Raw genomic sequence first — 11479 nt, 5'->3', positions numbered from 1 at the left:
GCATTTTTTATATCATCTATTTCGTCTGATCGAATTTTTTCGACTAACCATATGACAATGTGTGTATGCAGGCGAAGTTTTTGCCATTCTATAGAATACATGTAGCATTGAGTTATCTCAAAGACGCGTTGTTTAACAATCGATCACTTGACGTTTGTCTGGAAGGCAGCATTTGCCTAATTTCAATCCATTTTGGATTACACTTAAAATTAATGAAGAGATCTGGCCGACCGTAGTGACAAACAAATGTCATTCCATCTTGCACATATTCATGCATATGACGTGGTTTATATGTATATGTACGTCGCCGGCAGAATAGTCAATCGACCAATATTAGCTACATTTCTTTCAGAGCGTAACGTAGTTTGGCTTGGTTCAAGCGTTCCGTTTTGATTTTGACGTACATGTTGCCGCAATATTGCTGAAGCAATCGACGAAATCGCAGCAAAAAGTTGTCATCATTTTGACGAATCATTGAACGATATGCGTAATAATTCATCGAGCTAACCTTTTAGGTAGCTTCCGCACCTGAAATTGAAACAGTTTTATTATTATTTTGTGAGTAGAATTTTTATGCGTATTTCTTACTCTTTTTTTTAAACAAAACCAAAGAGACGTGTGAGCACAATATCACGTTTTTACAAGTTTTCACCAACAATGAGGCATTCGCGATGTTACGAATCCTAATTGCATCAAGGCTTTATTGGAAAAGATCAGATCTTCTCGGTCGATGCCTTGTTGATAATGATATCGTCACAGTGAGATTTATATTACAATTATTCTTGCACAAAACAAACACATTATCGGTCAACTTTGCGATAATTTAAAACAAACCACAGATATAGCCAACATTACTTGAACTGTCAGTTTCGTTGTGTTATAACAAATGAACGATGTGTGCTGTCAGTTGCGTTACTATTATCAGTGATGTTTAGTAGTTGTTTACAGCTGATTCTCGGCCTCCCCCCACCACTATGACGTATTAATTGCTTTTTTTATTGGTTGTTGTTTGGTGAAGTTTTTTTGTTGTGCAGTGAAGTCAAGGCGTTGTGACTTCGAAGTGTCTGGTGCATGGATCGTTCAGATTTTTTTTTCATATGAGATTTTGTGTGTTTATGTGTGTGTGTGTGTGTAGAAGAATGCACGGTACAGGGTTTCATCATGTGCTTGTTTGTCTATGTACAAACATACGTCTGCATACTTCGAAGATCCTCCAAGTAATAAATGCTCCATCGGTGTTAGGGCACCAAGTTAGTAGTGGAGTGACGTCACAGCAATAACCGTTCAACGGCTAGAGAGCGACATGTTCACTCCACGACGTGTGGCAGAGTAATGCGTATTCATCGGTCTGCCCTCACCTCTCCCGAAGCGATGAAGGTTCGCTCTAGCCCCGCTATCGATGGTGACACAACGGCAGCCGAGGACCGTTTGCCTAGCGTCTACCCTCTCCGAGACCGCAACGACCATTGCTTGCTCGTACCGGCAACTGTTATCGCATCAAGTTGGGAGATGGGCTTGGCTGTGACGTCAGGCATCTCTAGTGGATAGCAACTAGCAATGTGAATCTTTCACGGTTTCATGGTGGGGGTGACTCACACTGTTTAATATAAAAGAAATGCCTGGCACACTATGAAATCAGTAGACGAATATATCTGCAGCAGTTAGCAATTGGTAGAGTGTTATTCAGTTCGTAATAGAAGGAAGACGGTGAGTGTATTTGTCTGTTGGAAATTGTTTATATTTTCATATATATTTTCATCATGTCCGTTTCAAAAGTAGACTTGAATAAAATTAATAATTTGATTGTACAGGAGGTTGAAATACTAGAGCAAAAGGCCTTATCATCATTGCCAATTGATGAAGTGTACATAATTAAAAATATGTCAACTTATTCTACACGATTTGGTAAATCAATTTTATTAACTTTGCAAGATGTGAGCAATGATAAATTATTTAAAACATGGCTACCAAAACGTATTTCGTTGCAATTCAGTGATGACGATATATCTTGTATCAACTCATCAGGTGGTAAATATACGATGATGTATTTAGGACAGAGCCAACAAAGTTTTGCTGGCATGAAAACGCGATCTCTAGTCAAATTCAATATGATTGAATAATAGTAATAATTTATAGTGAATTTCTTTAGGTCATAGCTTACAAAGTTTTTTTGGTGTGAAAACGATAACTCTAGTCAAATTCAATATGATTGAATAATAATAGTAATTATAATGAATTTCTTATTGTTTTATTAATATTCATATATTAGATGATAATTATATGGAAATATAAACATTACTAACTTAGTTGAATACACTCACTTTGTAACTACAAGTAAAATGGGAATGTGAGTATTATATCACTGAAAAATTGGAGGTTGCTTATTGTTTTTTTTATTCGATTTCAGTTCCACCATTTAAAGATGTGGATGCAGTACGCAAGTCAAGATTGGGTCGATATTGTAGATCTCAAATCATCGGTTCAACATTTGTCGTCTAAATTGAAGGTGTTGGGTGATGGAGCCGAACATGCAAGCGTTTATGATATGAGTGTATGCTATGATGAAAAACAAATCGAATTATGCCTTCGTGATGCTGAGAACTATTGGAGTGGTGCAGAAGTTTGCAACAAATTTTTGGATAATGAATTGGAATTGTGGCAACTTTGTGAGGTTATGATTGAACTGAACCTAAGAAGATTCCTGTATAGCCTCCAACCATACTTGCCAGAATGGATTATTCATCACTTTGAATTGAATGATGAAAATCGAGAGGAAATTGAAGATGGTCGCGAAAATGATGATTATGAGGAAGAAGTTATTTTAGATAGTCTGTATGTTCCTGTAAATCATAAATAATGTCAAATAAAAAACTTTGTATTATTTTCATGTTTTATTTATTTAAATCTGATGAAATACAATAGAAAATGATTACAAAACAATAAATATGATATAAAATACAATACATGATATAAGTCAGTTACAAATAAAAAAAAAAAGATCATAAAACAGTACATGATAGAGTGAAAAAAAAGTGTCAATATCTGCTATGAACTGAACCATCCAATGCATTGTATGTTAAAACTGTATCATGCAAAATTAATGCATATACTTTAGTGTTGTCTGGAAACTTGGTCTTCCTCGTCTCAAACTCAATCTTTATATCAATAGTTGATGATTTTGTTGCATTCGGTTGATGGGAACAATCGATGACGAATAGTGGATTCTCTCTAAATTGTCCAATGTCCATCAGAGGTTCACTCATATCTTTATCATAATAACTTCGCTGGAAACTCTCAAAAGCATAATAAGCAGGAGCATCAAGTTTTTTATCGAAATTCAAATTCCAACGCTCATATGGATAAACTTCAGAATTCAAGTATACTCGAATACTATTGATATCAGCAGTTGTGAATTTTGTAATATCTTGTGTTCTATCTTCAGATGTGGTAGTACTTTGGAATGCGATGATGACAAAACGAGGAGTTTCCAATGCGTTAGTTGTTTTGATGGCCCATATGTCTGAAGAAGTCCCACGTAATGATGGTAGTTCATAGAGGTCCCACATACGATACGCCAACTTGATTTTGGCATTCAGACCGCTTTTGTTTATTCTACTCAAAAGTTTGAGCTTGTGTTTATCATCTGGTACAATATGCCTTATTTTCCATTCGATTTTATTTATTTCCAAATCAGCATCAACCTCACCTATATATGAGTTTTTGAATGATCGAGCGATAATCAAAATCAATTCCTGTTTGGCATTCAAGATACTTTTGTTGTAATCTTCAGCAAAACCCATCAAATATTTCAGTGGTAGTTTTCCACTAAAAACATGACTGTTTGTATCCAAGATATCTTGCTTCAATTGTGAAAGTCCCCAACCAGATGTCAATAATGTGTTAGCATGAGATTGTCCAAATGATATCATGGTTTTCATTGTAGATGTTATCCCAGGTTTTCTAACAACAGCCACTTGTTCACCACCCATTTCATAACGAATTTCGTCAAAGAGAAATGCAATTGCATTATTCGAGAGATAGCATGTTTTCGCTACATCTTTGGGGGTGAATTTACCTTCTATGTAAATGAAGCTCTCGGCAATATCTAGTATAACATCTTGATTATTGATTGCAATTCTGATTTCATCCGAATTCCTGAATAGCGGTGATCCATAGGGCTTATATGTGTGCTCATGTAAACTTATGAGAGAATGATCGAGCACTGGTTCATTGAATATATTCAACTTTTCATTGTTTGTTTCGAGCACCATTGTTATTTTCTCACTTTCAATCCAATCGATTTCAAAAATTTAAGATCACTCACAGACAGAGCGTTATGTGCTAACTGTTTAGCATACACTTGTGGAATGAGCTTCTTTTTATGCACACCTTTCTTTTTGATAGTGCAACTCGTTTGGGATTGTTCAATGCGATTTTGTCTATTATAAATGAAACCCATAACAACAGTTATTCGATTTTCTTCAATTCCAAAATAATGAAAATCTCTTCTTCACTTCCAAAATCGATAAGGTTATTTTTTTCATCCAAAATACGCACTGTAATGTTGTGAATCAATTGACGACCTTCTGGACTGACAGGCATATATATAATACTGTGTGGTTCTTTAGTGAGATTGTAGCCAGGTTCAACATCAATATCGAATGAGAAAAGAATGTGGGATTCTTCACCATTTATATATGAACCAGATATTATATTGCAATCTAAGCGGATAAGTCTCACAGTTGTAATGTTTATTGGTAATGATGATTCATGTATCTGATTTGGTGGAAATATTTCATGAGCGAACCCCATCATTTCTGCTATTGAATTTGGATGTGTCAGATCAATTTCATATTTGGATCGCATTTCACATTTGAATGTATTATTATTGGCGTGTAGATAGAAAATATCATCTGCAACGACATCATTTGGTTTTTTATCATGAAACAATCTGAACATGATATGTTTCTGTATGACGGCATTGATCTCTTCTATTTCATAAGCACCACATGGAATTTCAATTGTCAACTTTTGGGGTATCGATGAGTTGTCATTACTGATTCTAAAACTAACTAAGTTATTAGCTTCAGTTATATTATTGATTGTATTGCACCCATAGAATCCCAAAAGTCCTAATCCATAACGACTGTTCCTATCCAATTCAATTGGTGGAAAAAAATCCGCACTCAAGACACTTGTCCCGACAGCTTGTAGCTCGAACTTTCGTGACATGACTGATGAATATTTTGAAACACATTTCAATTTATTATTGTACACAGCAACAGCACATTTGAGACAATTTACACTTTTTGGAAGGTGTTGTATTGTAATAAGTATCATTTTTATTGATACCAATATTCACATCCTCTATATTACAAATACAACACATAGATTTCCGAGGTATAGGACCGTCATTAACATCCGATTCTGAATTTTGATCGTGGTGGTGGTGCTCATAACAATATCTATGTTTCATTATATCGATGTCATCTTGCAGATGCTTAGGCAACTTTTCCCAAACATATGCAATCTCATGTGCAACACATGCAAGTATCACTTCCTTAGGCATATTTGCAAGCATCACTTTATCCATTTTTTTCAAGGTACCATATTTTGAAAACATTCTAAGTGAAAACCCCATTCCCTTGATAGCCTCCCGATCCAGTTTTGGTGTTGAATCCATTTTTATTTGGAAAATTATTTAGAGAGAAACTGCAAGCACAAGTGACCACAGAGAACTGTATTAAATTTCTGTTGTCGATCATAGTTATATTTGATTTTTACATTCGAACATTTTCGAAAGAATCGAGTCAATTCCAATGGTGGGGGTAGATCTCCAAAACTATCGAAATATGTGACTTCTTTCCCACATTTTTTATATGCCACCCAATGTGTTCCTGGTCCACTTATTCCATCTAAATTAACAATAGCTGTCTCGTTTTGTTTTGGACCTGAAGATGGTAATCTATCACGCATAAAAACACCACGAAAATGTGGAATTTTCATTTTTTGTGCATAATAACTGAGATCGAGATCAGTAAGAGGCCTCTGAGGTAGGGGTTCAATTAGTTTTTTGTTTTGTTTGTGGCTTTGTATGGTTTTAAATATAGTCCTAAACCTTTACGGTATGGTTTGAGATATATTCCACTTCCGCGTTTGCCTAATGCTACAGCCTCCATGGTTTTATTGTGACGATTGGCTTCCATTAAAGCCGCTCTGCTGGCTTTTGCCGAATTCACGGCCTTGGTAATACCAGCAGCGGCTCCCGCCAAACTTCCTAGTGCGGATAGTCCAGCAAAAATTGGTATCAATGGTAAAAGTCCACCGATCTTGGGAACAGGAATTATGCGTGGTGTGCGGATTTTCTTCTTTCCACCGGCAGCTTTAAGGTATTTACGTGCCGCCTGCAATGCCACAGTGATAGCTTTTTTGCTATTATTCGTCACAAATTGATTCCCACCAGCTTTCTTCAATACATTTCGCACTTTATGGACTATCCCAGCACCAAATGCAACTTTTTTAATTTTATTTTTCTTCGTTTGTTTCCTCTTACATTTTTTCTTATTGGTACTACAACCCATGCCCATATGTCTTTTCGCTTTCATAATGTTGGTGACAAGTAATGCAGCTGCTCTTTCCCCAATACTCGCGTCCTTCGATTTAACCCTATCCCAAGCGCTGTATTCAAGTTCTTTGTCGGCTAAATGTCTTGCTGCAAGATCGGATGGATGCTTAGAATATTGAATATCGTGTTTTTTGCATTCAATATCTAATTTATTGATTCCAGGGTCGTTACGAGCTAAACGTTGTTTCAATTTTGTACCCGGTCCACAGTATTGATAACCCGGGTAGATGTAATTCGAAAGGAAGTTTGTTTATTAAATCATTAACAAAACCACAACCTCTTTTAATTTTACGATCACTTTCAATACGTCCGTATCGTTTGATGGTACACATTGAAATGAATAAGCTAATAACATTTATATAGTCTCCAACCACGGCACGATGCGCATTGTAAAACAGAAAGAAAAGTTTGCTGTAGATAATCTAGATGAGAAATTTGGTTGTGGATTGAATGGACAAAGGGTATTCAGACATGGTCCACTACTTCCATCATCAGTTCGAGGACTCATTATAGGACCTTCAAATTGTGGAAAGACGAATGCAATGATATCACTATTAACACATCCACAAGGACTGAGATTTAGAAATGTGTATCTCTATTCGAAATCACTCAATCAACCTAAATATCAGTACTTGCGAAGTGTTCTGGAACCTATAAAAGGATTAGGTTTTTATACATTCAGCAATAATGCAGAAATAGTGGAACCCTCCGACGCTAAGCCTAATTCTGTTTTCATTTTCGATGATGTGATATGTGAAAAGCAAGATATTATTAGATCATATTTCTGTATGGGACGTCATAAGGATGTTGATTGTTTTTATCTAGCACAGACATATTCACGGGTACCCAAACAGTTAGTGCGTGACAATACCAATTTCATTATAATGTTCAAACAAGATGAGACGAATTTACATCACATTTATTCAGATCATGTTTCACCCGATGTAACATTCAAACAATTCCAATTGATGTGTGTTAAATGCTGGGAGGACCAATATGGATTTCTAGTCATTGATAAGGATAGAAAAATAGATGAAGGTAGATATCGCAAAGGATTCGATAGTTTTATATACCCATGATCTTGTTTTTGGAACTTATTCGATCACTGAATATTGTAGTGGTCACTTCACCAACGAATTAAGCTTTAATTCAAAAAAAGGGCATTATGAATACAAAAAAAGATCCTGAAAATAAAAACAATGAAATAAATTTGAAACGTCAACTAGTAGAGACAACAGAAGCTGTCAGGCAGAAATTCAACTCTATCAAGAATGATAATATTGAAAATCGTACGACACTTGAAAGATTGTATGAGCCCATAATGAAACCATTGAATGTTTTATCATCAAACGCTACTTCTAAATCACCAGTGTTATCACCAAATCATGGAACTGTTCAATCTACTTCAAATTATCCCATGAGTACTCCAATAGGAAGAAAACAATCTTTTGGTAGTGTATCATCTGTGAATAGTGACACGAGCACACTTCAAGACGATATGAGAACAACTCTATTCGAAACACCATCATCGTCCCACATCGATTCCTCGGATCCTGACATCTCACCTGTTATGAATGAAAGTGGTGAAGATGTTTTGATGAAACATTTGAATAATATAAAATCTAGAAATCCAGCATATGATGGAACATTTGGCGTACGTATGGATCCAATTACACAAAAGCTGAAAATGGGAAGTCTAGTGGTAAATTTCAAAGATGGAAACATTTCATTTTGGGATGCTAATAAAGTGAAAAAATATGAATGCGCAGGTAGTCCAGAATTGTATGATATGATTTTTTTGAAGAATCCACAAGATGTTGATAATGAAGAAACTCGTCAAGTATATTCCAAAATATTGAAAATAACGAATGCTCCATATAAACAATATCATCTGAAGAATGGTTTTAAAAATACAAATTCTAAAAAATTTCGTGAAGTTATCAAACCTCTATTAGACTCACGACAATATCCAATAAGAAGTAGAAGTAAAATTGGTGGAGCACTCAAACGAGTGAAAATGGAGAAAATATATAATTCTAAACCTGTGAATTATGTGTACTGGAATTCACCGAAAGAGTTAGTTGCTCGCCTACGACTATTGGTAGCTTCAAAGTCAGCCGGACATACCGGACATGATAATGAAATAATTTCAATAATTGAAGAATTACGTGAAGAAGGTATAATATATTAACATATTCACATGTAATGATCACTGTCACATCATCATTCAATGCAGTAACATTATCACCTTTTCTCTTTAATCATATTGAAATAGAATGACTAATGAAATAAGTGATGTCAAACGACAAGTTGTTAATGAATTACATAAACCTGCAAGACGTAATTTTCGTAGAAGAATAACCACCATCAAAGGTTTTGCAGATCTATGGCAAATAGATTTAGCTGAACTGCAACCTTATGCAAAAAGTAATGAAGGATACCGATATATACTTGTAGTGATAGATTGTTACTCCAAATATCTGTGGACTGTAGCAGTTAAAGATAAAACAGGTAGTACAGTAACTAATGCAATGAAACATGTACTGAAAGAAGCCAAATACTCCCCCAAACACATACAAAGCGATCAAGGGAAAGAATTTTTCAATAAAAGCTTCTCATCTCTCATGCGAGAATATAATATCAATCATTATTCAACATTTAGCACAAAGAAGGCAGCTATAGCAGAAAGAGTGATTCGTACAATAAAGGCATGGCTCTACAAGGAATTTTCGATGAGAGGTCACCACAAATGGCTTGATATTCTTCCAATTATAACTAGTAGATATAATAATAAAGTTCATCGTACAATAGGTATGGCACCCATCAATGTTGATTCAACAACAAAATTAAAATTCAAGGGTATCAATGGAATTGGAGGAAGACAAAGTAAACCCAAATTCCAATTAAATGATATTGTACGTATAAGTAAATACAAACATATTTTTGAAAAGTCTTACACTGCGAATTTTACCACGGAGCTATTCAAGATTGTTAAAATTAATAAAACCATCCCAACGACTTATAATCTTGAAGATATGAATGAACAGCCGATTAGAGGATGTTTTTACGAAGAAGAGTTATTACGAACCGAGAATCCTGACGTATATCTGATTGAGAAGGTGTTGAAGAGAAGAAAAAATAAAGTATATGTAAAGTGGTTAGGCCTTCCTAGCGAACAAAATTCTTGGATTGATGAATCAAATATGGTTTAAATGTATATAATAGTGACTTTTATGAATAAAGTAATATTAAAGTTCATTATTGTTTTCATTTCAATTATAAGTATGTGAACTGAAAAATATTGCAGCGGTAAACATTGCCCCAGCCATTCGCAATGTTCTGTGTATACCAAACCAAATTAATTGTATACTCCATTCCCGCTTATATTTTTCAACTCACGATATTGAAAACACATTATCATTCCCAAAACTAATCGCTGTCACTTTGAAATGCAGTATCCAACTCTTTTTGCCAATTATCTCTCACTGATAATGCTGTCTCATAAAGCTTAGTCGACTCCTCAAGCTCAGCCTGAGCTTGCATTCTCGAACGTTGATGGAATTGCTTATCTTTACCAATTTTTGAACGGAGTTCATCAGCATCTTTAGACATTCTAGCCAATTCAACCTTCGCTAATGCAATCTTGGCATCTAATGCTTCAAGAGTTTCATTATTAGCATTAATAGCTCGCTCACTCTTTTCAAGTTCAGCAATAGTCATCTGTGCCTTTACAAGACGGCATTTTGCTTTCCTTTTCATTTCCCCAAACCGATGGAGGGGGCTGAAAGAAGATAGCGGTTCAGCTTTCAAATCACTCTTCATTTCTTTAGGAGTACCTTTTGGCTTCCTCTTCGATCTGTCACTTTTCGTTGCGGGTTTTTTCTGTCGCACAACACTTTTGGATTCTTTCTTTTCTTTAAAGTCAGTGACAATCGATGAAGATGCCTTAGTAACCTTCCTCTTGATTGTTCTAGATTTCTTATCAACACCAAGAGGAAGGGTAGATGAAGAGTGTTTGAGTGATGATAATTGCGAAACGATCGGATTTTCAATAATAATTTGCTCATTTGGTTCTGGCACATCTGCAAAGTTAACGAAGTCGTTAATATCAAAATCATTTATCGAATCTTGACTCGATAAATGTAATACTGGAATATTTTCAAAATCAGTCTGATCGATATCAACAAGTGGTGAACCATCTTCAGCAATCAATAGCGGCATAGAGCTCATGATTATTAAGGTCTGAGGAATGATATGTGATAGCAATAGAATGTGGATAGGAAAGGTGATGATGTTACTGAGACCTCACCATTTATAGAAGAAAATAAACTAGCGCATGCGCTCTTTCATCAACTGGCACATGCGCTCTCTCACTAAACTATTCACGCATGTAACAATCTTTGTCATTTAAGAGGAAAACTTTGTGTTGCATGCATGTATTTTTAAATGTTAGAAAATAATACAAATAAATTCAAAACATATATATATTTATTAATAATAGAGGACAATAACGATAATAAAAAATGAAAAATGTTAATATGTCTCTGTGGATGTGGAACTTTCTTTGACTCTATTCCTCAATAGTTGTTGCTCGTGCGTCAAACACCAACATTGAAAAAAATGGATTCTCCTATTGGGGTAGAGTTGACCAACCTTCTCACACAGATCCCAAGTACTTCTACATGCATTGCATACATGATTCCAACAATTCATGGAATATGTATCACAACGCAAACAACGTTGCAGTGGAGTTGGAACGGCAGCACAGGTACCACAAATATTTCTACAGATACCTATATTGTTAAATATTATAGGTTCGGAACACTTCAGACACTGTAACTGTTGTTGACGATA

The sequence above is a fragment of the Leptinotarsa decemlineata genome, unplaced genomic scaffold, assembly GCF_025532065.1.
Source record: "Leptinotarsa decemlineata unplaced genomic scaffold, Ldec_3_MD MMD2_tig00000576_RagTag_RagTag, whole genome shotgun sequence".
NCBI lineage: Eukaryota > Metazoa > Arthropoda > Insecta > Coleoptera > Chrysomelidae > Leptinotarsa > Leptinotarsa decemlineata.
Note: the sequence above shows the minus strand (reverse complement) of the source record.